Source organism: Acartia tonsa, chromosome 15, assembly GCF_053477335.1.
Source record: "Acartia tonsa isolate MP-2025a chromosome 15, ASM5347733v1, whole genome shotgun sequence".
NCBI classification, from domain to species: domain Eukaryota; kingdom Metazoa; phylum Arthropoda; class Copepoda; order Calanoida; family Acartiidae; genus Acartia; species Acartia tonsa.
The window spans coordinates 257,501-275,000 of NC_137274.1; the positions used below are offsets into that span (position 1 = coordinate 257,501).

The 17,500-nt window shown below is 41.1% G+C and overlaps 67 non-coding genes across 67 annotated transcripts in view; 33 read left to right on the top strand and 34 right to left on the bottom strand.

Annotated features, from left to right (window-relative positions):
- Positions 1–107, bottom strand: part of LOC145308662 (5S ribosomal RNA) — a 119-nt gene extending 12 nt beyond the window's left edge. The window contains exon 1 of the ribosomal RNA XR_013876485.1: positions 1–107. This exon is cut by the window's left edge and continues 12 nt beyond it. This is a non-coding gene — a ribosomal RNA (5S ribosomal RNA).
- A 651-nt stretch (positions 108–758) lies between these two features.
- On the bottom strand, positions 759–877 carry LOC145308552 (5S ribosomal RNA). The gene has a single exon (XR_013876377.1). It is a non-coding gene; the product is annotated as a 5S ribosomal RNA (ribosomal RNA).
- Positions 878–1,029: 152 nt separating this feature from the next.
- Positions 1,030–1,148, bottom strand: LOC145308305 (5S ribosomal RNA). Its single transcript, XR_013876145.1, has one exon. It is a non-coding gene; the product is annotated as a 5S ribosomal RNA (ribosomal RNA).
- A 651-nt stretch (positions 1,149–1,799) lies between these two features.
- Positions 1,800–1,918, bottom strand: LOC145308247 (5S ribosomal RNA). Its single transcript, XR_013876090.1, has one exon. It is a non-coding gene; the product is annotated as a 5S ribosomal RNA (ribosomal RNA).
- A 200-nt stretch (positions 1,919–2,118) lies between these two features.
- TRNAK-UUU (transfer RNA lysine (anticodon UUU)) lies at positions 2,119–2,191 on the top strand. The gene has a single exon. It is a non-coding gene; the product is annotated as a tRNA-Lys (tRNA).
- Positions 2,192–2,266: 75 nt separating this feature from the next.
- TRNAD-GUC (transfer RNA aspartic acid (anticodon GUC)) lies at positions 2,267–2,338 on the top strand. The gene has a single exon. It is a non-coding gene; the product is annotated as a tRNA-Asp (tRNA).
- A 90-nt stretch (positions 2,339–2,428) lies between these two features.
- On the bottom strand, positions 2,429–2,502 carry TRNAI-AAU (transfer RNA isoleucine (anticodon AAU)). Its single transcript has one exon. It is a non-coding gene; the product is annotated as a tRNA-Ile (tRNA).
- A 137-nt stretch (positions 2,503–2,639) lies between these two features.
- Positions 2,640–2,712, top strand: TRNAR-UCU (transfer RNA arginine (anticodon UCU)). Its single transcript has one exon. It is a non-coding gene; the product is annotated as a tRNA-Arg (tRNA).
- A 76-nt stretch (positions 2,713–2,788) lies between these two features.
- On the top strand, positions 2,789–2,911 carry TRNAL-CAA (transfer RNA leucine (anticodon CAA)). The gene is made up of 2 exons: positions 2,789–2,826; positions 2,867–2,911. It is a non-coding gene; the product is annotated as a tRNA-Leu (tRNA).
- Positions 2,912–2,967: 56 nt separating this feature from the next.
- Positions 2,968–3,040, bottom strand: TRNAM-CAU (transfer RNA methionine (anticodon CAU)). The gene has a single exon. It is a non-coding gene; the product is annotated as a tRNA-Met (tRNA).
- Positions 3,041–3,111: 71 nt separating this feature from the next.
- On the bottom strand, positions 3,112–3,183 carry TRNAG-UCC (transfer RNA glycine (anticodon UCC)). Its single transcript has one exon. It is a non-coding gene; the product is annotated as a tRNA-Gly (tRNA).
- A 131-nt stretch (positions 3,184–3,314) lies between these two features.
- On the top strand, positions 3,315–3,387 carry TRNAV-AAC (transfer RNA valine (anticodon AAC)). Its single transcript has one exon. It is a non-coding gene; the product is annotated as a tRNA-Val (tRNA).
- A 3-nt stretch (positions 3,388–3,390) lies between these two features.
- On the top strand, positions 3,391–3,462 carry TRNAE-UUC (transfer RNA glutamic acid (anticodon UUC)). Its single transcript has one exon. It is a non-coding gene; the product is annotated as a tRNA-Glu (tRNA).
- A 103-nt stretch (positions 3,463–3,565) lies between these two features.
- TRNAS-GCU (transfer RNA serine (anticodon GCU)) lies at positions 3,566–3,647 on the top strand. The gene has a single exon. It is a non-coding gene; the product is annotated as a tRNA-Ser (tRNA).
- Positions 3,648–3,736: 89 nt separating this feature from the next.
- On the top strand, positions 3,737–3,820 carry TRNAL-UAA (transfer RNA leucine (anticodon UAA)). The gene has a single exon. It is a non-coding gene; the product is annotated as a tRNA-Leu (tRNA).
- A 125-nt stretch (positions 3,821–3,945) lies between these two features.
- On the bottom strand, positions 3,946–4,018 carry TRNAA-CGC (transfer RNA alanine (anticodon CGC)). The gene has a single exon. It is a non-coding gene; the product is annotated as a tRNA-Ala (tRNA).
- Positions 4,019–4,158: 140 nt separating this feature from the next.
- TRNAW-CCA (transfer RNA tryptophan (anticodon CCA)) lies at positions 4,159–4,230 on the top strand. Its single transcript has one exon. It is a non-coding gene; the product is annotated as a tRNA-Trp (tRNA).
- A 71-nt stretch (positions 4,231–4,301) lies between these two features.
- LOC145308165 (U6 spliceosomal RNA) lies at positions 4,302–4,408 on the top strand. Its single transcript, XR_013876004.1, has one exon. It is a non-coding gene; the product is annotated as a U6 spliceosomal RNA (small nuclear RNA).
- Positions 4,409–4,501: 93 nt separating this feature from the next.
- Positions 4,502–4,573, bottom strand: TRNAA-UGC (transfer RNA alanine (anticodon UGC)). Its single transcript has one exon. It is a non-coding gene; the product is annotated as a tRNA-Ala (tRNA).
- Positions 4,574–4,720: 147 nt separating this feature from the next.
- On the top strand, positions 4,721–4,792 carry TRNAT-UGU (transfer RNA threonine (anticodon UGU)). Its single transcript has one exon. It is a non-coding gene; the product is annotated as a tRNA-Thr (tRNA).
- Positions 4,793–4,920: 128 nt separating this feature from the next.
- Positions 4,921–5,000, top strand: TRNAL-UAG (transfer RNA leucine (anticodon UAG)). The gene has a single exon. It is a non-coding gene; the product is annotated as a tRNA-Leu (tRNA).
- A 509-nt stretch (positions 5,001–5,509) lies between these two features.
- Positions 5,510–5,599, bottom strand: TRNAI-UAU (transfer RNA isoleucine (anticodon UAU)). The gene is given in 2 exon segments: positions 5,510–5,545; positions 5,562–5,599. It is a non-coding gene; the product is annotated as a tRNA-Ile (tRNA).
- Positions 5,600–5,693: 94 nt separating this feature from the next.
- TRNAR-CCU (transfer RNA arginine (anticodon CCU)) lies at positions 5,694–5,766 on the bottom strand. Its single transcript has one exon. It is a non-coding gene; the product is annotated as a tRNA-Arg (tRNA).
- A 124-nt stretch (positions 5,767–5,890) lies between these two features.
- On the bottom strand, positions 5,891–5,962 carry TRNAE-CUC (transfer RNA glutamic acid (anticodon CUC)). The gene has a single exon. It is a non-coding gene; the product is annotated as a tRNA-Glu (tRNA).
- Positions 5,963–6,411: 449 nt separating this feature from the next.
- On the top strand, positions 6,412–6,485 carry TRNAN-GUU (transfer RNA asparagine (anticodon GUU)). The gene has a single exon. It is a non-coding gene; the product is annotated as a tRNA-Asn (tRNA).
- A 51-nt stretch (positions 6,486–6,536) lies between these two features.
- TRNAR-ACG (transfer RNA arginine (anticodon ACG)) lies at positions 6,537–6,609 on the bottom strand. Its single transcript has one exon. It is a non-coding gene; the product is annotated as a tRNA-Arg (tRNA).
- Positions 6,610–6,694: 85 nt separating this feature from the next.
- TRNAV-CAC (transfer RNA valine (anticodon CAC)) lies at positions 6,695–6,767 on the top strand. Its single transcript has one exon. It is a non-coding gene; the product is annotated as a tRNA-Val (tRNA).
- Positions 6,768–6,840: 73 nt separating this feature from the next.
- On the top strand, positions 6,841–6,912 carry TRNAQ-CUG (transfer RNA glutamine (anticodon CUG)). Its single transcript has one exon. It is a non-coding gene; the product is annotated as a tRNA-Gln (tRNA).
- Positions 6,913–6,983: 71 nt separating this feature from the next.
- TRNAF-GAA (transfer RNA phenylalanine (anticodon GAA)) lies at positions 6,984–7,056 on the top strand. The gene has a single exon. It is a non-coding gene; the product is annotated as a tRNA-Phe (tRNA).
- A 59-nt stretch (positions 7,057–7,115) lies between these two features.
- TRNAT-CGU (transfer RNA threonine (anticodon CGU)) lies at positions 7,116–7,189 on the bottom strand. Its single transcript has one exon. It is a non-coding gene; the product is annotated as a tRNA-Thr (tRNA).
- A 77-nt stretch (positions 7,190–7,266) lies between these two features.
- Positions 7,267–7,339, bottom strand: TRNAK-CUU (transfer RNA lysine (anticodon CUU)). The gene has a single exon. It is a non-coding gene; the product is annotated as a tRNA-Lys (tRNA).
- A 92-nt stretch (positions 7,340–7,431) lies between these two features.
- TRNAG-GCC (transfer RNA glycine (anticodon GCC)) lies at positions 7,432–7,502 on the top strand. Its single transcript has one exon. It is a non-coding gene; the product is annotated as a tRNA-Gly (tRNA).
- Positions 7,503–7,558: 56 nt separating this feature from the next.
- Positions 7,559–7,677, bottom strand: LOC145307921 (5S ribosomal RNA). The gene has a single exon (XR_013875765.1). It is a non-coding gene; the product is annotated as a 5S ribosomal RNA (ribosomal RNA).
- Positions 7,678–7,743: 66 nt separating this feature from the next.
- LOC145308225 (5S ribosomal RNA) lies at positions 7,744–7,862 on the bottom strand. Its single transcript, XR_013876068.1, has one exon. It is a non-coding gene; the product is annotated as a 5S ribosomal RNA (ribosomal RNA).
- Positions 7,863–8,381: 519 nt separating this feature from the next.
- On the top strand, positions 8,382–8,546 carry LOC145307901 (U1 spliceosomal RNA). The gene has a single exon (XR_013875741.1). It is a non-coding gene; the product is annotated as a U1 spliceosomal RNA (small nuclear RNA).
- Positions 8,547–8,813: 267 nt separating this feature from the next.
- Positions 8,814–9,005, top strand: LOC145307974 (U2 spliceosomal RNA). The gene has a single exon (XR_013875812.1). It is a non-coding gene; the product is annotated as a U2 spliceosomal RNA (small nuclear RNA).
- Positions 9,006–9,335: 330 nt separating this feature from the next.
- Positions 9,336–9,453, top strand: LOC145308072 (U5 spliceosomal RNA). Its single transcript, XR_013875904.1, has one exon. It is a non-coding gene; the product is annotated as a U5 spliceosomal RNA (small nuclear RNA).
- Positions 9,454–9,969: 516 nt separating this feature from the next.
- Positions 9,970–10,088, bottom strand: LOC145308491 (5S ribosomal RNA). Its single transcript, XR_013876319.1, has one exon. It is a non-coding gene; the product is annotated as a 5S ribosomal RNA (ribosomal RNA).
- An 87-nt stretch (positions 10,089–10,175) lies between these two features.
- LOC145308620 (5S ribosomal RNA) lies at positions 10,176–10,294 on the bottom strand. Its single transcript, XR_013876443.1, has one exon. It is a non-coding gene; the product is annotated as a 5S ribosomal RNA (ribosomal RNA).
- Positions 10,295–10,453: 159 nt separating this feature from the next.
- On the bottom strand, positions 10,454–10,526 carry TRNAA-AGC (transfer RNA alanine (anticodon AGC)). Its single transcript has one exon. It is a non-coding gene; the product is annotated as a tRNA-Ala (tRNA).
- Positions 10,527–10,616: 90 nt separating this feature from the next.
- On the bottom strand, positions 10,617–10,735 carry LOC145308406 (5S ribosomal RNA). Its single transcript, XR_013876240.1, has one exon. It is a non-coding gene; the product is annotated as a 5S ribosomal RNA (ribosomal RNA).
- Positions 10,736–10,887: 152 nt separating this feature from the next.
- On the bottom strand, positions 10,888–11,006 carry LOC145308663 (5S ribosomal RNA). Its single transcript, XR_013876486.1, has one exon. It is a non-coding gene; the product is annotated as a 5S ribosomal RNA (ribosomal RNA).
- A 651-nt stretch (positions 11,007–11,657) lies between these two features.
- LOC145308553 (5S ribosomal RNA) lies at positions 11,658–11,776 on the bottom strand. The gene has a single exon (XR_013876378.1). It is a non-coding gene; the product is annotated as a 5S ribosomal RNA (ribosomal RNA).
- Positions 11,777–11,928: 152 nt separating this feature from the next.
- Positions 11,929–12,047, bottom strand: LOC145308306 (5S ribosomal RNA). Its single transcript, XR_013876146.1, has one exon. It is a non-coding gene; the product is annotated as a 5S ribosomal RNA (ribosomal RNA).
- Positions 12,048–12,698: 651 nt separating this feature from the next.
- LOC145308249 (5S ribosomal RNA) lies at positions 12,699–12,817 on the bottom strand. Its single transcript, XR_013876092.1, has one exon. It is a non-coding gene; the product is annotated as a 5S ribosomal RNA (ribosomal RNA).
- A 200-nt stretch (positions 12,818–13,017) lies between these two features.
- On the top strand, positions 13,018–13,090 carry TRNAK-UUU (transfer RNA lysine (anticodon UUU)). Its single transcript has one exon. It is a non-coding gene; the product is annotated as a tRNA-Lys (tRNA).
- Positions 13,091–13,165: 75 nt separating this feature from the next.
- TRNAD-GUC (transfer RNA aspartic acid (anticodon GUC)) lies at positions 13,166–13,237 on the top strand. The gene has a single exon. It is a non-coding gene; the product is annotated as a tRNA-Asp (tRNA).
- Positions 13,238–13,327: 90 nt separating this feature from the next.
- TRNAI-AAU (transfer RNA isoleucine (anticodon AAU)) lies at positions 13,328–13,401 on the bottom strand. The gene has a single exon. It is a non-coding gene; the product is annotated as a tRNA-Ile (tRNA).
- Positions 13,402–13,538: 137 nt separating this feature from the next.
- Positions 13,539–13,611, top strand: TRNAR-UCU (transfer RNA arginine (anticodon UCU)). Its single transcript has one exon. It is a non-coding gene; the product is annotated as a tRNA-Arg (tRNA).
- Positions 13,612–13,687: 76 nt separating this feature from the next.
- On the top strand, positions 13,688–13,810 carry TRNAL-CAA (transfer RNA leucine (anticodon CAA)). The gene is made up of 2 exons: positions 13,688–13,725; positions 13,766–13,810. It is a non-coding gene; the product is annotated as a tRNA-Leu (tRNA).
- A 56-nt stretch (positions 13,811–13,866) lies between these two features.
- Positions 13,867–13,939, bottom strand: TRNAM-CAU (transfer RNA methionine (anticodon CAU)). The gene has a single exon. It is a non-coding gene; the product is annotated as a tRNA-Met (tRNA).
- A 71-nt stretch (positions 13,940–14,010) lies between these two features.
- On the bottom strand, positions 14,011–14,082 carry TRNAG-UCC (transfer RNA glycine (anticodon UCC)). The gene has a single exon. It is a non-coding gene; the product is annotated as a tRNA-Gly (tRNA).
- Positions 14,083–14,213: 131 nt separating this feature from the next.
- TRNAV-AAC (transfer RNA valine (anticodon AAC)) lies at positions 14,214–14,286 on the top strand. The gene has a single exon. It is a non-coding gene; the product is annotated as a tRNA-Val (tRNA).
- A 3-nt stretch (positions 14,287–14,289) lies between these two features.
- Positions 14,290–14,361, top strand: TRNAE-UUC (transfer RNA glutamic acid (anticodon UUC)). Its single transcript has one exon. It is a non-coding gene; the product is annotated as a tRNA-Glu (tRNA).
- A 103-nt stretch (positions 14,362–14,464) lies between these two features.
- TRNAS-GCU (transfer RNA serine (anticodon GCU)) lies at positions 14,465–14,546 on the top strand. The gene has a single exon. It is a non-coding gene; the product is annotated as a tRNA-Ser (tRNA).
- Positions 14,547–14,635: 89 nt separating this feature from the next.
- Positions 14,636–14,719, top strand: TRNAL-UAA (transfer RNA leucine (anticodon UAA)). Its single transcript has one exon. It is a non-coding gene; the product is annotated as a tRNA-Leu (tRNA).
- Positions 14,720–14,844: 125 nt separating this feature from the next.
- TRNAA-CGC (transfer RNA alanine (anticodon CGC)) lies at positions 14,845–14,917 on the bottom strand. The gene has a single exon. It is a non-coding gene; the product is annotated as a tRNA-Ala (tRNA).
- A 140-nt stretch (positions 14,918–15,057) lies between these two features.
- TRNAW-CCA (transfer RNA tryptophan (anticodon CCA)) lies at positions 15,058–15,129 on the top strand. The gene has a single exon. It is a non-coding gene; the product is annotated as a tRNA-Trp (tRNA).
- Positions 15,130–15,200: 71 nt separating this feature from the next.
- LOC145308166 (U6 spliceosomal RNA) lies at positions 15,201–15,307 on the top strand. Its single transcript, XR_013876005.1, has one exon. It is a non-coding gene; the product is annotated as a U6 spliceosomal RNA (small nuclear RNA).
- A 93-nt stretch (positions 15,308–15,400) lies between these two features.
- On the bottom strand, positions 15,401–15,472 carry TRNAA-UGC (transfer RNA alanine (anticodon UGC)). The gene has a single exon. It is a non-coding gene; the product is annotated as a tRNA-Ala (tRNA).
- Positions 15,473–15,619: 147 nt separating this feature from the next.
- TRNAT-UGU (transfer RNA threonine (anticodon UGU)) lies at positions 15,620–15,691 on the top strand. Its single transcript has one exon. It is a non-coding gene; the product is annotated as a tRNA-Thr (tRNA).
- A 128-nt stretch (positions 15,692–15,819) lies between these two features.
- TRNAL-UAG (transfer RNA leucine (anticodon UAG)) lies at positions 15,820–15,899 on the top strand. Its single transcript has one exon. It is a non-coding gene; the product is annotated as a tRNA-Leu (tRNA).
- Positions 15,900–16,408: 509 nt separating this feature from the next.
- TRNAI-UAU (transfer RNA isoleucine (anticodon UAU)) lies at positions 16,409–16,498 on the bottom strand. The gene is given in 2 exon segments: positions 16,409–16,444; positions 16,461–16,498. It is a non-coding gene; the product is annotated as a tRNA-Ile (tRNA).
- A 94-nt stretch (positions 16,499–16,592) lies between these two features.
- TRNAR-CCU (transfer RNA arginine (anticodon CCU)) lies at positions 16,593–16,665 on the bottom strand. The gene has a single exon. It is a non-coding gene; the product is annotated as a tRNA-Arg (tRNA).
- Positions 16,666–16,789: 124 nt separating this feature from the next.
- Positions 16,790–16,861, bottom strand: TRNAE-CUC (transfer RNA glutamic acid (anticodon CUC)). The gene has a single exon. It is a non-coding gene; the product is annotated as a tRNA-Glu (tRNA).
- A 449-nt stretch (positions 16,862–17,310) lies between these two features.
- Positions 17,311–17,384, top strand: TRNAN-GUU (transfer RNA asparagine (anticodon GUU)). Its single transcript has one exon. It is a non-coding gene; the product is annotated as a tRNA-Asn (tRNA).
- Positions 17,385–17,435: 51 nt separating this feature from the next.
- TRNAR-ACG (transfer RNA arginine (anticodon ACG)) overlaps positions 17,436–17,500 on the bottom strand; it is a 73-nt gene continuing 8 nt past the window's right edge. The window contains exon 1 of the tRNA in view: positions 17,436–17,500. This exon is cut by the window's right edge and continues 8 nt beyond it. This is a non-coding gene — a tRNA (tRNA-Arg).

Sequence of the window (17,500 nt, forward strand, 5' to 3'; positions counted from 1 at the left end):
CAAGTATTCCCAGGCGGTCACCCATCCAAGTACTAACTTGGCCCAATGTTGCTTAACTTCAGTGATCAGACGAGAACTGGTGCTTTCAACATGGTATGGCCGTATACATTTATCAAAGGAAAATGTGGCATAAACTAAATGGAAAATGCATTACCAAGAGAAATTACGTACAGGTATCTACGGTAAATGATTTTAAGTTCTTGATTGGTTTCAGTGATTAGTGGGTTCTCTTTAACCCTGAATAAAGAAGTTTGTGACTGACTAAGACAGACACTCAACCCGAGCGGACTCAAGGTGAGCGAACCATCGAAGCAGAGCTGATACACACCTCTTGTAGAAGTGAATCAAGCAATATTAGCTTGGTCGTTTTAGACAATGATGTAAAGTTACTTGGACAATCATATATTTTTGATATTTGTTAAAGGTCCGACCGGAAAAGTTAATTTTCATAAAATACAAGCACAAAGTAACTAAAATATTAATCCAAATAGGTATGTGTTATACTAAAAGATATCATTTTATCGAACAATAATAGTTGTCAACCCAAAACTCATGCCTTAACACGGAGAAAACAAAGCCTAACTGGGAACTAAATAGAGCTGCCATCTGGTGACAAAAACAGTAACTACACATTATATCATAGTGGTTGCATTGTATAAGGGCTTTAGGTGTAAAAAATGAACATAAGCAGTTGTCTGGTTTACATTTCTCAGACTTTGTTTTTTTTTTCTCAACTTATAAAAAAGGATGAAAAGATTTGCCTACGACACCAAGTATTCCCAGGCGGTCACCCATCCAAGTACTAACTTGGCCCAATGTTGCTTAACTGCAGTGATCGGACGAGAACTGGTGCTTTCAACATGGTATGGCCGTAGACATATATCAACGGAAAATTTGGCGTCAATTAAATGCAAAATGCATTACGAAGAGAAAATGTGGCGTGAAATGAATGCAAAACGTCCAACAGTACAGGAATCTACGGACAAGGAAGAAAAAGAGACAAATTTTGAAATATGGATAAAATGTTAAAGCCTACGACACCAAGTATTCCCAGGCGGTCACCCATCCAAGTACTAACTTGGCCCAATGTTGCTTAACTTCAGTGATCAGACGAGAACTGGTGCTTTCAACATGGTATGGCCGTAGACATTTATCAAAGGAAAATGTGGCATAAACTAAATGGAAAATGCATTACCAAGAGAAATTACGTACAGGTATCTACGGTAAATGATTTTAAGTTCTTGATTGGTTTCAGTAATTAGTGGGTTCTCTTTAACCCTGAATAAAGAAGTTTGTGACTGACTAAGACAGACACTCAACCCGAGCGGACTCAAGGTGAGCGAACCATCGAAGCAGAGCTGATACACACCTCTTGTAGAAGTGAATCAAGCAATATTAGCTTGGTCGTTTTAGACAATGATGTAAAGTTACTTGGACAATCATATATTTTTGATATTTGTTAAAGGTCCGACCGGAAAAGTTAATTTTCATAAAATACAAGCACAAAGTAACTAAAATATTAATCCAAATAGGTATGTGTGATACTAAAAGATATCATTTTATCGAACAATAATAGTTGTCAACCCAAAACTCATGCCTTAACACGGAGAAAACAAAGCCTAACTGGGAACTAAATAGAGCTGCCATCTGGTGACAAAAACAGTAACTACACATTATATCATAGTGGTTGCATTGTATAAGGGCTTTAGGTGTAAAAAATGAACATAAGCAGTTGTCTGGTTTACATTTCTCAGACTTTGTTTTTTTTTTCTCAACTTATAAAAAAGGATGAAAAGATTTGCCTACGACACCAAGTATTCCCAGGCGGTCACCCATCCAAGTACTAACTTGGCCCAATGTTGCTTAACTTCAGTGATCGGACGAGAACTGGTGCTTTCAACATGGTATGGCCGTAGACATTTGACCATGGAAAATGTGACTTATACTAAATGCAAAATGCTACAATACAGGAAAATTATGGAGGGATGATTTATTCTATACAACTCAGGTTGCACTTAACCAAAAATAAACAGAGAGAAAACCAAGCCTACCATGAACTAAAATGCTGCTGCCATCTGGTGAGACAATTTTGTTACTGTAATTTTAGAATAGCATGATGCCCGGGTAGCTCAGTCGGTAGAGCGTTAGGCTTTTAACCTAACGGTCCAGGGTTCGAGCCCCTGCTCGGGCGCTCCCATCTTTTGTTCAAGTCTCCAATCAGTGTGATACGTACGTAGCGACTAGAAAATGGCTGATTTATAAGAATTCCTCGATAGTCTAGTGGTGAGGATCTCCGCCTGTCACGTGGAAGGCCCGGGTTCGATTCCCGGTCGGGGAGAGATAACTTTTTCAACCTTGTGAAATTTCTTTTTTTTACCATTAAATATTTCCGCCACTGCAAACTGTTCAATTTGGTAAAAGTATTATCTGGCCCGTAGGGGGATCGAACCCGTGACCTTCGCGTTATTAGCACGACGCTCTAACCAACTGAGCTAACGGGCCTGACTGACATGATGTGTATAAGTATAAGCACAATACAAAAACTACATACTTTTTTTCTTCTCTACTTGATTTTCTTTTTCTTGCCTTCCATAATGTTTTCTGTCAACAAATGCTACTATTTTCTTTTCTCTAACCAAGTCCCATTAGCGCAGAGGATAGCGCGTTGGACTTCTAATCCAAAGGTCCTGGGTTCGATCCCCAGATGGGATGCTAACATTGCATTTTGGCTAACCTTTTTGGCTTATCAAAACATGGGATTTCTTAATCCGTGAACACTTTATTAACAGTCAGGATGGCCGAGTGGTCTAAGGCGCCAGACTCAAGGACAACTTCCTTGCTCTCTGATAGAGAGTGGATGTGAGAATTCTGGTCCTCGATGAGGGCGTGGGTTCGAATCCCACTTCTGACAAAACTATTTTTTCACATTTTTTCAAAACACAACCAGGAGATGAAAAAATGTTTGCCTGCCCCCGGTGAGGCTCGAACTCACGGCCTTCAGATTATGAGACTGACGCGCTGCCTACTGCGCTACGGAGGCTTGTTGGCAATATAGGATTACTACACTTTTTAAATGTACAAAAATGTACTCCTAGGCAACACAGATGAAAATGCGTCAGCCGGGAATCGAACCCGGGTCAACTGCTTGGAAGGCAGCTATGCTCACCACTATACCACTGACGCTTATTGTACAGGACTATAATGTACTCAAAAGTGAAAACCACAAATACATTTTTGCCTAGTAACTAGCACACTTTAGTCAGGAGTTTAAAGAAAAAAATTATGGCAATAAAGCTGTCTATCTGATGTAACAAGTTTCCGTGGTGTAGCGGTTATCACATCTGCCTAACACGCAGAAGGTCTCCGGTTCGATCCCGGACGGAAACAGAATCCCACGTGGTCTAACGGCTAGGATATCTGGCTTTCACCCAGGAGGCCCGGGTTCAACTCCCGGCGTGGGAAGTCTTTTGACACGAGTGATGCAATATTTACTTTGTTGTTTTTGTGTTTGTTGTTGTTGTTGTTATGTATGCTTTGCAAGTAATCTAGCTTAATCTCTTTCACAGACGAGGTGGCCGAGTGGTTAAGGCGTTGGACTGCTAATCCAATGGGCTCTGCCCGCGTGGGTTCGAATCCCATCTTCGTCGCGAGAATTATTTTGTGGAGCTTTGCTAAATCAGTGCTTGTCAGTCGTGATTTCATGCGTTTTGCAATGAGTGCCGCATTGTGGCAACCTGTCAGGTTGGCCGAGTGGTCTAAGGCGTGAGATTTAAGCTCTCATAATCGTAAGATTGCGTGGGTTCGAACCCCACACCTGACAAAAGACTTATTTTAACACTATACCAGGAAGGCCATGTGAGTTGCAAGGTAACTTTCTGGTTTTGCAAAAATGGTCAAGCCCATGGTTTTGCCTAATACTTTTGAAAATTGAAAAGAAAAAAAATTTGGAGTCGTCGGGATTTGAACCCGAGACCTTCTAAATGCGAATCAGACGCTCTACCAGCTGAGCTACGACCCCTGGTCTCCATCATAGGGGCCGGACGAAAGCAGCGCCTTTTTTCTATTGGTCGCTTGCATTGTATAGTGGATAGAAAAAAGGGAAAAAAAGACTTTCCTTTAGTTTTGCATGAATTCAAAGTTGCAGCAATTCAAACATCTGACTCTGTGGCGCAACGGTAGCGCGTCTGACTCCAGATCAGAAGGCTGCGTGTTCAAATCACGTCAGGGTCAACAGAATTGTTTTTTTGCAATTTGTGTAACAAATGCTGATCTTTATGGACAACTAAATTCTATTCTCAAATGTACTTGCTTCGGCAGTACATATACTAAAATTGGAACGATACAGAGAAGATTAGCATGGCCCCTGCGCAAGGATGACACGCAAAATCGTGAAGCGTTCCACATTTTTGTGTCCGCATAACCCCATACAAATATTTTTTCACTAAAGTACTCATTTTGAACAACAGACAACTTCAAAGAAATAACAAAAATCATTGATAATTGGAGATGCCGGGGATCGAACCCGGGGCCTCATACATGCAAAGCATGCGCTCTACCACTGAGCTACATCCCCCTGTTGAATGCATGAGCTGACTAATACTCAAATGAATCTTTTAGCAATTTCAAAGTCTTTAACACAAGGTGCCAACCGCAATGGCTTAGGTTAGGTTAGGTTAGGCTAGGTTAGGCTAGGTTTAAATTGTGCCACGTGAACAGGCAAGCCTCTATAGCTCAGTGGCAGAGCACTGGTCTTGTAAACCAGGGGTCGAGAGTTCAATCCTCTCTGGAGGCAGTTAATTTTGTAAAATCACTCACTGGAAAAACAAATTTTTTTTTAGGTGTTTGATGCTTTTACACAGTAAGGCTGAAAAAAAAACTTAAGAAACAATTTTTCTTATTCGCACAACTGCCAGCACAACAGGCAGTTTGGCCGAGTGGTCTAAGGCGCTGGTTTTAGGCACCAGTCCGCAAGGGCGTGGGTTCGAATCCCACAGCTGTCAAAAATTTATTTTAGTAATAACTCGGTTACTATGAATTACAATTACAATTTAGTATCCTTCTGCCTTTCTAGATCAGATAAGATTCATCATTCTTGAGTGTACATACATAAACAATGAAATCAAAAGTTTCAAAGATTTTTACAAAACACATTGGAGGATTTTTCATGGCATAATTTAAATCACAAATCTTTATACATTTATATGGTTATTCAGTCAATTTTATCGAATTTGTTATTAACTTGATAGATTTAAAACAGTAGTAAAAAGAAAATACCAATCTATCTATATTCTTTAACAAACTTTTTTCCTTGATTGATTGTTGGTTAGTAAAGCATAGTTACAAAAAATTTTTGAAATCGAACCACAGTACCTGTATTTGATATTATGAGGTACTGCTAGAGAATATTTTAGTATTTTGGTAAGATAAAATGCTTTGATTAAGTAAAAAAAAATTTATTTTTGCTCTTTTCGTGGAAGACCCTGCCAGGTTTAAGGGTTGAAAAAGTGCTTGCTCTAGGTGAGGCTCGAACTCACAACCCCGGCATAACTTGTTGTACTGTCTATAAGTACCGTGCGCTAACCGATTGCGCCACTAGAGCAGCTTGCTTTCACTTTCCATATTTGCTACTACACTGCCTTCAAGAAACCTTGGAAGCACTGCAACCAAAACAACTTTTGCTAAAAAGATAATGTTACCCACGGCGAGACTCGAACTCGCAATCTTCGGTTTAGGAGACCGACGCCTTATCCATTAGGCCACGCAGGCTTGGTGTCACCCTGGCTGAAAAGTAAAAACTTAGAAATATCCAATTCTCTATCTTTTTTATCTCCTTTTTTTTTTGGATCGGGGATGTTGATATAATTACTTGGGGGTTCGACAAAATGTATTTTTCCGTTACCGGGAATCGAACCCGGGCCTGCTGGGTGAGAGCCAGCTATCCTAACCACTAGACCATAACGGAAGCTGGCGTAATTATACCCAAAATTAAACATGAAAAAAATTGCAATTCAACTGGTACATTGTGACAGAAATTGATATGATTGTTGACTGGAACCGTGGCGAGGTTCTGTAATCCTGCTACTGGGAGGTCAGAGTTTGGGATGGTTTGAGGCAGGGAACGCCTGGTTACCATTGAAACACGTTGAATTGGCGTCCGCACTAAGCCTGGCATCAACATGGCCACCTAGGGGGAGTCCTAGGTGATCAGGTTGCTTAATGAGGGGCGGATTGGGCCAGAGGGGAAACCCAGCAGCCAAGAGCTTCCGTGTCGGTCAGTAGTCGGACCGCGCTAATGAGTGTTCGGTGGTAATTAGCCCTACCAACATAAGTAAACCAATCTTTTTTTGTTTTTATATTTTAAGGCTCCATAGAATAATATTAAAAATAATGTAATGTTATTAGCTTGTATCAGCCTCCGTGGCGCAATCGGCTAGCGCGTTCGGCTGTTAACCGAAAGGTTGGTGGTTCGAGCCCACCCGGGGGCGACTTATTTTATAGCAATTTTCTTTAATAGCCAAACGAATCTTTAAAATTTTCGATCTCGGCAGGATTCGAACCTGCAATCTTCTGATCCGTAGTCAGACGCGTTATCCGTTGCGCCACGAGACCTGGCTTAACTTAATGACGTGGCTTTGTAGTTGCACATTTTATGTCTGTTTGTTATGTATCTTGGCTTGGTTTCTTAGTTGACAATGGTTCCTTAGTGTAGTGGTTATCACGTGTCCTTCACACGGACAAGGTCGCCGGTTCGATCCCGGCAGGAACCATTACATAAGGTTTTTTTTCTTTTCTTTTTATACAAAATTTTTTTTTACCCTTTGGAGTTTGGATCTGCATCAAGGTCCTATGGTGTAATGGTTAGCACTCTGGACTCTGAATCCAGCGATCCGAGTTCAAATCTCGGTAGGACCTAAACTTTTTAGAGTCATGTAAAAGTGATCTTTTTTCCATCTTGACCAAGATAAGCAACATCATTTTAACTAGCCGTGATAGCTCAGTTGGGAGAGCGTTAGACTGAAGATCTAAAGGTCCCCGGTTCGATCCCGGGTCGCGGCATTTTTGCAAATCTTTACCCTATGTATGTGTAGCCATGGATAGTAGTAATAAAAGGATCAAGGCACCACCGAGAGTCGAACTCGGGATCTCCTGTTTACGAGACAGGCGCTTTAACCAACTAAGCCATGGCGCCTGAATTACCCTATTGTCAGTATATCACGAAACAAATTCAAATATATTTTTAAAAACTGTTCCATTTAAAAAAAAATTCGCCCAACGTGGGGCTCGAACCCACGACCCTGAGATTAAGAGTCTCATGCTCTACCGACTGAGCTAGCCGGGCTATGTTGGCTGCCAGGGCTCTGCACTTTGTATGGTTGGTCTTTGCAATAGGTACACAAAAACTAACTACACGAATATCATGAGAGCAAGCCAGCAACGTTGGTTCAGTGGTAGAATGCTCGCCTGCCACGCGGGCGGCCCGGGTTCGATTCCCGGACGTTGCAGCAATCATTTTCTACAGTATCACAACTTTTTTGAGGCAATTTTTGAAAAAAGGATAAGCCTACGACACCAAGTATTCCCAGGCGGTCACCCATCCAAGTACTAACTTGGCCCAATGTTGCTTAACTTCAGTGATCGGACGAGAACTGGTGCTTTCAACATGGTATGGCCGTAGACATTAATTGTGTGGGGTTTAGTTAGGTTTGGGCTAGGATTGTTTGGGTCAAAATTCCAAAAATGTTAGGTCTACGACACCAAGTATTCCCAGGCGGTCACCCATCCAAGTACTAACTTGGCCCAATGTTGCTTAACTTCAGTGATCGGACGAGAACTGGTGCTTTCAACATGGTATGGCCGTAGACATTTGGCAAGGCATTTTCACATTATAATGTGGATATTACCATACCATCCTTCTGTATGGTTTGTTGCGTTGCGACCAGTGCTAACTCTTGGTAATCTTGTTATAACAAGTGACAGTTTGCATCTTGTAATTGTCTAAACTGACCAAGCTAAATTTGCTTGATTCACTTCACTAAGAGGTGTGTATAGATCCAGTGGTTGCAGTGTGAACTGTAATGCTATTTCTGTCAGAGCTGATGATAGCTCACTATCTACAATAGGAATGCATAACCTGTGAAGTAGCAAACATGTATATTATGTAGTCAATAATTTGGCCTCTAGGTGTCGCATTTGTTTCAATGGAAGACCTCCTACCGAAGGTTTCATCAACAAAGTATGTCACCAACTATTTGAAAAAGTATAAATATAGCATTTCTGAGGGGACACTTCAACTGAATCATGTTTTGTGTAAAGTCGTGGAGCTGGTCAGCAAAATATCTATAGTCTTTGTCACCCATACACTGAAATCGACTCTTTCCCTCATACTTACCTGGCGTGGAGGTTAACCATGATCACTAAGGTGGTTCCTCTAGGGTGAGGCTGTGCCATTGCACTCAGGCATGGCTGACCCCTACGATTACCCCAAATGTGGGTAACTCGAACGCACAATTTTTGGTAGTTGGGGACTGCGTTCGCGCATCCCCTAATAAATGCAGAACAGACAACAGAATTAGAATGTTTAACTTAACCATCTAGTTCAAATTTTACACACCAGGAATTGCTAAACTTTGTGTAGTTGGCCAGAAAAAGGCTTCTATCGAAGCCCAATTTAAAGTAAAGTCTTTGCTTTGAACTAGGCAGATTGACTATACTCTCTCTAACAATGATTAGGCAGCCTGCATGCCAATCTTTTGCCAGACAGTACCATAGTCAGGTTATGACTCTAAGGTAGTATACTGGAACTATTCTTTGGCATCGCTTCTCGGCCTTTTGGCTAAGATCAAAGTGTAGTATCTGTTCTTATCAGCTTAATATCTGATACGGGGACCATGTGTCCCCTTTGATATTAAACTCATTTTTGTTAGGGGATGAGGACTTGGAGCTTGCTCCAGCCTTATCACGGGTTGGCCTGGTATTGCAGTACCACCAGGATCGGCCCACTTGTCCCCACTTCTAAACTGGACCACTCAATACATTGTGTACAACCTGTATCAAGTTTGCACAAGTCAACAAGCATGCTGCCAAAAGCACAATGGCTCCACTTCCTTTATGTAGTTCAATGTTTTAATGCTAGGTGGTGCAAACCCCTAAAGTTGAATGTCATTTAATGGATAATTTTCTGCCTCAAGTTATTCTAGGGGCTTGTGTTTTTTTTGGTGAATAAGCTGAACTTTGACACAATCTCTACATGTCTTTGCTGACAACTACATTAGATTGGTCAATGGAACAAGCCTAACAGCTGCCAAGGATATGGAGCTATTTGTGTTGTTTGAGCATGTCCAGGATCTACCTACAGCACGAATAAATCTTTCGCCTTTTACTAAAGATTTCCGTGTAAGTGGATCATATTGGAATTACATCCAATTTATCTGAAGGCTTTCCATGAGAGAGCCCACTTAAAGAAACATATTACAACAGGCATGTAGGGACAGGATGTCAGGATGTGTTTACCACAAAATATATGACAAATGACAAATAGCCTACGGTAGGAATAACTAAAATTGCAGTTACCATTTGTCTAAACTGACCAAGCTATACTTGCTTGATTCACTTCACTAAAAGGTGTGTACAAGTGAACCAAGGATCACTCAGATATTGTCTTGCCGGGCTGAAGAAAGTCCTTACCTACTGCCAAAGTCTACTTACAGCAAGTCATATTCATCGTTCAGGTGTAAAGCTATATCAATCTGTATTTGGGTTATAAATTGACAGATTTCTGAATAATGATTTTCAGCAAGGGGTTGTGTTATACGAATAGCCAACGAGCATGCCAGCAACGTTGGTTCAGTGGTAGAATGCTCGCCTGCCACGCGGGCGGCCCGGGTTCGATTCCTGGACGTTGCAGCAATTATTTTCTACGTTAACACAACTTTTCTGTTTTCAGTGACAAGATAAGAAAGAAAGATGTAGAGTTTACGACACCAAGTATTCCCAGGCGGTCACCCATCCAAGTACTAACTTGGCCCAATGTTGCTTAACTTCAGTGATCGGACGAGAACTGGTGCTTTCAACATGGTATGGCCGTAGACATAAAGTTACAACATGATTTTCAAACTTGTGTGAGGTTTAGTCAGGTTTGGGCTAGGATTGGTTGGGTCAAAATTCCAAAAATATTGAGCCTACGACACCAAGTATTCCCAGGCGGTCACCCATCCAAGTACTAACTTGGCCCAATGTTGCTTAACTTCAGTGATCAGACGAGAACTGGTGCTTTCAACATAGTATGGCCGTAGACATTTACTCTAAGCAAAGGCTAACTTCTGGTTTATTAAATAACATTCTAATGCAACAAAAAGGTTTAAAGTTTTACTGGTTTAAATTTTCAGACTTTTGTTTTTCTTTGAGTGTTTATTTTTTTGTTTGGTGCTTGTGTAGTAGGGGGATAAATGATACTTGGAGATGCGGGGTATCGATCCCCGTACCTCTCGCATGCTAAGCGAGCGCTCTACCATCTGAGCTACATCCCCTTGGGTTTCACCTTATGTTCTCAGTGATTAGAAATTTCTCTTGGACAAGAAAGAAAAAGAGACAAATTTGAAATATGGATAAAATGTTAGAGCCTACGACACCAAGTATTCCCAGGCGGTCACCCATCCAAGTACTAACTTGGCCCAATGTTGCTTAACTGCAGTGATCGGACGAGAACTGGTGCTTTCAACATGGTATGGCCGTAGACATATATCAACGGAAAATGTGGCGTCAATTAAATGCAAAATGCATTACGAAGAGAAAATGTGGCGTGAAATGAATGCAAAACGTCCAACAGTACAGGAATCTACGGACAAGGAAGAAAAAGAGACAAATTTTGAAATATGGATAAAATGTTAAAGCCTACGACACCAAGTATTCCCAGGCGGTCACCCATCCAAGTACTAACTTGGCCCAATGTTGCTTAACTTCAGTGATCAGACGAGAACTGGTGCTTTCAACATGGTATGGCCGTATACATTTATCAAAGGAAAATGTGGCATAAACTAAATGGAAAATGCATTACCAAGAGAAATTACGTACAGGTATCTACGGTAAATGATTTTAAGTTCTTGATTGGTTTCAGTGATTAGTGGGTTCTCTTTAACCCTGAATAAAGAAGTTTGTGACTGACTAAGACAGACACTCAACCCGAGCGGACTCAAGGTGAGCGAACCATCGAAGCAGAGCTGATACACACCTCTTGTAGAAGTGAATCAAGCAATATTAGCTTGGTCGTTTTAGACAATGATGTAAAGTTACTTGGACAATCATATATTTTTGATATTTGTTAAAGGTCCGACCGGAAAAGTTAATTTTCATAAAATACAAGCACAAAGTAACTAAAATATTAATCCAAATAGGTATGTGTTATACTAAAAGATATCATTTTATCGAACAATAATAGTTGTCAACCCAAAACTCATGCCTTAACACGGAGAAAACAAAGCCTAACTGGGAACTAAATAGAGCTGCCATCTGGTGACAAAAACAGTAACTACACATTATATCATAGTGGTTGCATTGTATAAGGGCTTTAGGTGTAAAAAATGAACATAAGCAGTTGTCTGGTTTACATTTCTCAGACTTTGTTTTTTTTTTCTCAACTTATAAAAAAGGATGAAAAGATTTGCCTACGACACCAAGTATTCCCAGGCGGTCACCCATCCAAGTACTAACTTGGCCCAATGTTGCTTAACTGCAGTGATCGGACGAGAACTGGTGCTTTCAACATGGTATGGCCGTAGACATATATCAACGGAAAATTTGGCGTCAATTAAATGCAAAATGCATTACGAAGAGAAAATGTGGCGTGAAATGAATGCAAAACGTCCAACAGTACAGGAATCTACGGACAAGGAAGAAAAAGAGACAAATTTTGAAATATGGATAAAATGTTAAAGCCTACGACACCAAGTATTCCCAGGCGGTCACCCATCCAAGTACTAACTTGGCCCAATGTTGCTTAACTTCAGTGATCAGACGAGAACTGGTGCTTTCAACATGGTATGGCCGTAGACATTTATCAAAGGAAAATGTGGCATAAACTAAATGGAAAATGCATTACCAAGAGAAATTACGTACAGGTATCTACGGTAAATGATTTTAAGTTCTTGATTGGTTTCAGTAATTAGTGGGTTCTCTTTAACCCTGAATAAAGAAGTTTGTGACTGACTAAGACAGACACTCAACCCGAGCGGACTCAAGGTGAGCGAACCATCGAAGCAGAGCTGATACACACCTCTTGTAGAAGTGAATCAAGCAATATTAGCTTGGTCGTTTTAGACAATGATGTAAAGTTACTTGGACAATCATATATTTTTGATATTTGTTAAAGGTCCGACCGGAAAAGTTAATTTTCATAAAATACAAGCACAAAGTAACTAAAATATTAATCCAAATAGGTATGTGTGATACTAAAAGATATCATTTTATCGAACAATAATAGTTGTCAACCCAAAACTCATGCCTTAACACGGAGAAAACAAAGCCTAACTGGGAACTAAATAGAGCTGCCATCTGGTGACAAAAACAGTAACTACACATTATATCATAGTGGTTGCATTGTATAAGGGCTTTAGGTGTAAAAAATGAACATAAGCAGTTGTCTGGTTTACATTTCTCAGACTTTGTTTTTTTTTTCTCAACTTATAAAAAAGGATGAAAAGATTTGCCTACGACACCAAGTATTCCCAGGCGGTCACCCATCCAAGTACTAACTTGGCCCAATGTTGCTTAACTTCAGTGATCGGACGAGAACTGGTGCTTTCAACATGGTATGGCCGTAGACATTTGACCATGGAAAATGTGACTTATACTAAATGCAAAATGCTACAATACAGGAAAATTATGGAGGGATGATTTATTCTATACAACTCAGGTTGCACTTAACCAAAAATAAACAGAGAGAAAACCAAGCCTACCATGAACTAAAATGCTGCTGCCATCTGGTGAGACAATTTTGTTACTGTAATTTTAGAATAGCATGATGCCCGGGTAGCTCAGTCGGTAGAGCGTTAGGCTTTTAACCTAACGGTCCAGGGTTCGAGCCCCTGCTCGGGCGCTCCCATCTTTTGTTCAAGTCTCCAATCAGTGTGATACGTACGTAGCGACTAGAAAATGGCTGATTTATAAGAATTCCTCGATAGTCTAGTGGTGAGGATCTCCGCCTGTCACGTGGAAGGCCCGGGTTCGATTCCCGGTCGGGGAGAGATAACTTTTTCAACCTTGTGAAATTTCTTTTTTTTACCATTAAATATTTCCGCCACTGCAAACTGTTCAATTTGGTAAAAGTATTATCTGGCCCGTAGGGGGATCGAACCCGTGACCTTCGCGTTATTAGCACGACGCTCTAACCAACTGAGCTAACGGGCCTGACTGACATGATGTGTATAAGTATAAGCACAATACAAAAACTACATACTTTTTTTCTTCTCTACTTGATTTTCTTTTTCTTGCCTTCCATAATGTTTTCTGTCAACAAATGCTACTATTTTCTTTTCTCTAACCAAGTCCCATTAGCGCAGAGGATAGCGCGTTGGACTTCTAATCCAAAGGTCCTGGGTTCGATCCCCAGATGGGATGCTAACATTGCATTTTGGCTAACCTTTTTGGCTTATCAAAACATGGGATTTCTTAATCCGTGAACACTTTATTAACAGTCAGGATGGCCGAGTGGTCTAAGGCGCCAGACTCAAGGACAACTTCCTTGCTCTCTGATAGAGAGTGGATGTGAGAATTCTGGTCCTCGATGAGGGCGTGGGTTCGAATCCCACTTCTGACAAAACTATTTTTTCACATTTTTTCAAAACACAACCAGGAGATGAAAAAATGTTTGCCTGCCCCCGGTGAGGCTCGAACTCACGGCCTTCAGATTATGAGACTGACGCGCTGCCTACTGCGCTACGGAGGCTTGTTGGCAATATAGGATTACTACACTTTTTAAATGTACAAAAATGTACTCCTAGGCAACACAGATGAAAATGCGTCAGCCGGGAATCGAACCCGGGTCAACTGCTTGGAAGGCAGCTATGCTCACCACTATACCACTGACGCTTATTGTACAGGACTATAATGTACTCAAAAGTGAAAACCACAAATACATTTTTGCCTAGTAACTAGCACACTTTAGTCAGGAGTTTAAAGAAAAAAATTATGGCAATAAAGCTGTCTATCTGATGTAACAAGTTTCCGTGGTGTAGCGGTTATCACATCTGCCTAACACGCAGAAGGTCTCCGGTTCGATCCCGGACGGAAACAGAATCCCACGTGGTCTAACGGCTAGGATATCTGGCTTTCACCCAGGAGGCCCGGGTTCAACTCCCGGCGTGGGAAGTCTTTTGACACGAGTGATGCAATATTTACTTTGTTGTTTTTGTGTTTGTTGTTGTTGTTGTTATGTATGCTTTGCAAGTAATCTAGCTTAATCTCTTTCACAGACGAGGTGGCCGAGTGGTTAAGGCGTTGGACTGCTAATCCAATGGGCTCTGCCCGCGTGGGTTCGAATCCCATCTTCGTCGCGAGAATTATTTTGTGGAGCTTTGCTAAATCAGTGCTTGTCAGTCGTGATTTCATGCGTTTTGCAATGAGTGCCGCATTGTGGCAACCTGTCAGGTTGGCCGAGTGGTCTAAGGCGTGAGATTTAAGCTCTCATAATCGTAAGATTGCGTGGGTTCGAACCCCACACCTGACAAAAGACTTATTTTAACACTATACCAGGAAGGCCATGTGAGTTGCAAGGTAACTTTCTGGTTTTGCAAAAATGGTCAAGCCCATGGTTTTGCCTAATACTTTTGAAAATTGAAAAGAAAAAAAATTTGGAGTCGTCGGGATTTGAACCCGAGACCTTCTAAATGCGAATCAGACGCTCTACCAGCTGAGCTACGACCCCTGGTCTCCATCATAGGGGCCGGACGAAAGCAGCGCCTTTTTTCTATTGGTCGCTTGCATTGTATAGTGGATAGAAAAAAGGGAAAAAAAGACTTTCCTTTAGTTTTGCATGAATTCAAAGTTGCAGCAATTCAAACATCTGACTCTGTGGCGCAACGGTAGCGCGTCTGACTCCAGATCAGAAGGCTGCGTGTTCAAATCACGTCAGGGTCAACAGAATTGTTTTTTTGCAATTTGTGTAACAAATGCTGATCTTTATGGACAACTAAATTCTATTCTCAAATGTACTTGCTTCGGCAGTACATATACTAAAATTGGAACGATACAGAGAAGATTAGCATGGCCCCTGCGCAAGGATGACACGCAAAATCGTGAAGCGTTCCACATTTTTGTGTCCGCATAACCCCATACAAATATTTTTTCACTAAAGTACTCATTTTGAACAACAGACAACTTCAAAGAAATAACAAAAATCATTGATAATTGGAGATGCCGGGGATCGAACCCGGGGCCTCATACATGCAAAGCATGCGCTCTACCACTGAGCTACATCCCCCTGTTGAATGCATGAGCTGACTAATACTCAAATGAATCTTTTAGCAATTTCAAAGTCTTTAACACAAGGTGCCAACCGCAATGGCTTAGGTTAGGTTAGGTTAGGCTAGGTTAGGCTAGGTTTAAATTGTGCCACGTGAACAGGCAAGCCTCTATAGCTCAGTGGCAGAGCACTGGTCTTGTAAACCAGGGGTCGAGAGTTCAATCCTCTCTGGAGGCAGTTAATTTTGTAAAATCACTCACTGGAAAAACAAATTTTTTTTTAGGTGTTTGATGCTTTTACACAGTAAGGCTGAAAAAAAAACTTAAGAAACAATTTTTCTTATTCGCACAACTGCCAGCACAACAGGCAGTTTGGCCGAGTGGTCTAAGGCGCTGGTTTTAGGCACCAGTCCGCAAGGGCGTGGGTTCGAATCCCACAGCTGTCAAAAATTTATTTTAGTAATAACTCGGTTACTATGAATTACAATTACAATTTAGTATCCTTCTGCCTTTCTAGATCAGATAAGATTCATCATTCTTGAGTGTACATACATAAACAATGAAATCAAAAGTTTCAAAGATTTTTACAAAACACATTGGAGGATTTTTCATGGCATAATTTAAATCACAAATCTTTATACATTTATATGGTTATTCAGTCAATTTTATCGAATTTGTTATTAACTTGATAGATTTAAAACAGTAGTAAAAAGAAAATACCAATCTATCTATATTCTTTAACAAACTTTTTTCCTTGATTGATTGTTGGTTAGTAAAGCATAGTTACAAAAAATTTTTGAAATCGAACCACAGTACCTGTATTTGATATTATGAGGTACTGCTAGAGAATATTTTAGTATTTTGGTAAGATAAAATGCTTTGATTAAGTAAAAAAAAATTTATTTTTGCTCTTTTCGTGGAAGACCCTGCCAGGTTTAAGGGTTGAAAAAGTGCTTGCTCTAGGTGAGGCTCGAACTCACAACCCCGGCATAACTTGTTGTACTGTCTATAAGTACCGTGCGCTAACCGATTGCGCCACTAGAGCAGCTTGCTTTCACTTTCCATATTTGCTACTACACTGCCTTCAAGAAACCTTGGAAGCACTGCAACCAAAACAACTTTTGCTAAAAAGATAATGTTACCCACGGCGAGACTCGAACTCGCAATCTTCGGTTTAGGAGACCGACGCCTTATCCATTAGGCCACGCAGGCTTGGTGTCACCCTGGCTGAAAAGTAAAAACTTAGAAATATCCAATTCTCTATCTTTTTTATCTCCTTTTTTTTTTGGATCGGGGATGTTGATATAATTACTTGGGGGTTCGACAAAATGTATTTTTCCGTTACCGGGAATCGAACCCGGGCCTGCTGGGTGAGAGCCAGCTATCCTAACCACTAGACCATAACGGAAGCTGGCGTAATTATACCCAAAATTAAACATGAAAAAAATTGCAATTCAACTGGTACATTGTGACAGAAATTGATATGATTGTTGACTGGAACCGTGGCGAGGTTCTGTAATCCTGCTACTGGGAGGTCAGAGTTTGGGATGGTTTGAGGCAGGGAACGCCTGGTTACCATTGAAACACGTTGAATTGGCGTCCGCACTAAGCCTGGCATCAACATGGCCACCTAGGGGGAGTCCTAGGTGATCAGGTTGCTTAATGAGGGGCGGATTGGGCCAGAGGGGAAACCCAGCAGCCAAGAGCTTCCGTGTCGGTCAGTAGTCGGACCGCGCTAATGAGTGTTCGGTGGTAATTAGCCCTACCAACATAAGTAAACCAATCTTTTTTTGTTTTTATATTTTAAGGCTCCATAGAATAATATTAAAAATAATGTAATGTTATTAGCTTGTATCAGCCTCCGTGGCGCAATCGGCTAGCGCGTTCGGCTGTTAACCGAAAGGTTGGTGGTTCGAGCCCACCCGGGGGCGACTTATTTTATAGCAATTTTCTTTAATAGCCAAACGAATCTTTAAAATTTTCGATCTCGGCAGGATTCGAACCTGCAATCTTCTGATCCGTAGTCAGACGCGTTATCCGTTGCGCC